Source organism: Arachis stenosperma, chromosome 4 (genome assembly GCF_014773155.1).
Source record: "Arachis stenosperma cultivar V10309 chromosome 4, arast.V10309.gnm1.PFL2, whole genome shotgun sequence".
Classification (NCBI taxonomy): Eukaryota; Viridiplantae; Streptophyta; class Magnoliopsida; order Fabales; family Fabaceae; genus Arachis; species Arachis stenosperma.
This window is the reverse complement of record NC_080380.1, coordinates 37,590,904-37,594,059: the sequence shown is the minus strand read 5'-3', so window position 1 is coordinate 37,594,059 and position 3,156 is coordinate 37,590,904.

Below are 3,156 nucleotides of genomic sequence, written 5' to 3'. Positions count from 1 at the left end.
TTCCCCACCAGGATTTGCTCTACCTCCTCCACCATGGTTGTGAACCTCTTCCTCATGATGGTCTTCCATGGTTGTTTCAAAGTATTCTTCACAGTGTTCCTCCTCTTCTTCAGCACCCACTACACATTTTTCTTTTGCCTCCCTTCTTAATCTTAAGAAGGTTCTCTCAGGTTCAGAATCAAAGGAAGTTGAAGCTCCGCTTTTTCTCCCTGTCATACAAACTCACATATTACAAGCAAGAAAAGCAATGCAGAAAGTATCTTGTTAGAATAACTTGTTAGTGTCAGTGATGCAATATATCAAACAGTTAGTGGGTTAGTGAATTGAATTGTAAATAACAAAGAAAAACTCAGAAACAGGGGAGGGGAATAATTAAACTAAGACGGAAAGCAAATTAACCAAACAGAAAATTAAATCAAACAAAATACAAATGCTCAATCTAGTGATCCTCTAATGTAATCATTGTCGATGCACAATCAATCCCCGGCAATGGCGCCATAAACTTGATCGGGGGAAAATTTGTCTCTCAACAAATCTCCATTCGGCAAGTGTACCGATTTGTCGTCAAGTAAAACCCACAATAGAGTGGGGTCGAATCCCACAGTGATTAATGGATTAAGCAATCAATGGTTAATCGATTATCCTAGTTAGACGATTCAGATTTGGATGATGAGCAGCAGGAATTGTAAATTTACAGAAAAGTAAAGAAAGCAATAGAGTACAGAGAAGTAAAATGGCAAGAAAAGTAAATGTAAGAACTAAAAATAAGATGAACATTGGGATCAAGAGATATTGCAATCCTCCGGATCAAGTTCATTCTCATCTCTTCCTCAATCATTCATTGATCTCCTTGGCAATCTTAAGTGATCGAATTACAATTACTTGTAATTCAATCTCTCAAATCTTGATCAATAGCCAATTCCTTGATCAATTGCTCATGAGAAGAGATGAAGCATGGTCACTGATTATACCACATGCATTTCCCAAATCAAGTTTTGGAAGGATTATAGTCACATATCCATCCACACCCAATTTGGTCCAGCATGAGAAAGCATTTCTAGCATGATCTCTTCATTCCTCTTTCAAGGTTCAGAAGAGATCCAAGTATGAATAGTTTCTTTTCCAAGATAACTACCCAATTGGATGAAGATCGAAAGCTCTCTAGTAAAATCAAGAGAAAAGAAAGAAGAAGAAGAAGAAGAACTACACTTAATCCATTAAATCACAATAGAGCTCTCTAACCCAATGAAAAGAGTTAGTTGGTCATTGCTCTAACAAAATAAAAAAGAAAGAAAGTGCATAAAAGTAGAGATGAAGATTAAAACTGAAATTGAAACTTCAAAATTCATAAAATGAAAAGTACAAGAAAAGAAAGAAAAGTGTGTGAGGGGAGGGAGTCCGAAGACCCCTCCATTCCAGGATGCCTTCAATGTAAAGACTAAGGCCTTTATATAGGCTCTCCTAAATTACAAAATGAAATTAAAAGCAAATTACAATTAAATGAAAATTCCTATTCTAGATGCTTCTTGTGGTCTTGATTGGTTGACAATTGTGGGCTTGCTTGCTTGGGCTTTGAAGTGGACTTGAGAGAGAAGTGAGTCAAGTTGAGGTCTAGGTGCTAAAGTTAGTGCTAAAGTTAGCCACTCTAACGCTACAAGTGTGGCGTTAGTGCTAAAGTTATTGTGGCTAACGTTGCACTTGCTGCCCAGTTGGTGTTTTTGGGGCTTAAAAGATGCCTCTTGTTTGTGCTCCAATTTCATGCCCACTATAGAGTATTATACATCGTTGGAAAGCTCTGAATGTCAGCTTTCTAACGCAACTGGAATCACCTCAATTGGACCTCTGTAGCTCAAGTTATGCTCCTTTGAAGTGGACATGGTCGCTGGCATATATGCCAACGTTACTGAAAATGTTGAGTCTCAATAACGCCAGCGATTTCCCGTTTTTGAAGCTCAAACTTAGTGTCCACCCCATACTATTATATATTGTTGGAAAGCCCTGGATGTCTACTTTCCAATGATTTTGGAAGCGCATCATGTGAAGCTCTACAACTTGAGTTATACTTCTTGGAAGGTGAAGAGGTCAGTAGGCCTTAATACAGGTTGATACCATGTTCATCATTGCACTTTCGGGGCAGGTTTTATCCCTCAACTTTAGTGTCAACCATGTAGTGCCATATATGCTTGGAAAGCTCTGGAATCCTACTTTCCAATGCCACTGGAATCACCTCATTTGGAGCTTTGTGGCTCAAGTTATGCATGTTTGAAGAAGGCATGGTCAGGCTGCCAGGTGGGACTTTTGCCCACGTTAACTTCCACGTTAACTGAGTTAACGTGGGAGTTAACGTGGCTCATTGTGGCTTGTGTGGCTCCTTTCAACGTTAGTGACAATGTTGAGTGTCACTAACGTTGGCCATCACCTTCTTTCATCCACGTTAGCTTCCACGTTAACTAAGTTAACGTGGAAGTTAACGTGGCTTCCTTGGGGGTTGTGTGGTTGCTTTCAACGTTAGTGACAATGTTGGGTGTCACTAACGTTGTCGACCACCCTTGCCTCTTACGTTAGCTCCCACGTTAACCAAGTTAACGTGGGAGTTAACGTTGCATTTTGCACTTAGGCCAACGTTAGTGACAATGTTGAATGTCACTAACGTTGGCTTCCTTCCCCCTTTTAACGTTAGAGGCCACGTTAACTAAGCTAACGTGGACTCTAACGTGGCCACTTATGAGCTTGGTCCAACGTTAGTGATAATGTTAAGTGTCACTAACGTTGGCTCTATTTCCTTTCTTCAAAGTTAATGCCACTAACATTCCAACTTTCCTTCCTTCCACGTTAGTGCCCACGTTAGTGTAACTAACGTAGCCACTAACGTGGCTCTTCTCTGCTTCTTTTTGCCTAAAATCAAACAAACAGAGTGCATCAAAGTCTTGCTCTTAATCATGGGATCATGCATCATCCAATTTATCATATAATTCATGCAAAATCCTCATGAAATCATGTAAAGTACACAATGTATACTTGAATCAAGAAGTAAGTGAAATTCTACCCAAAACTAGCTTATTTCCTAAGAAAATGCATGAAACTACCTTAAAAACAGTGAAGAAAAGGTCAGTGAAACTGGCCAAAATTCCCTGGCATCACAAGTCTATGAAACTT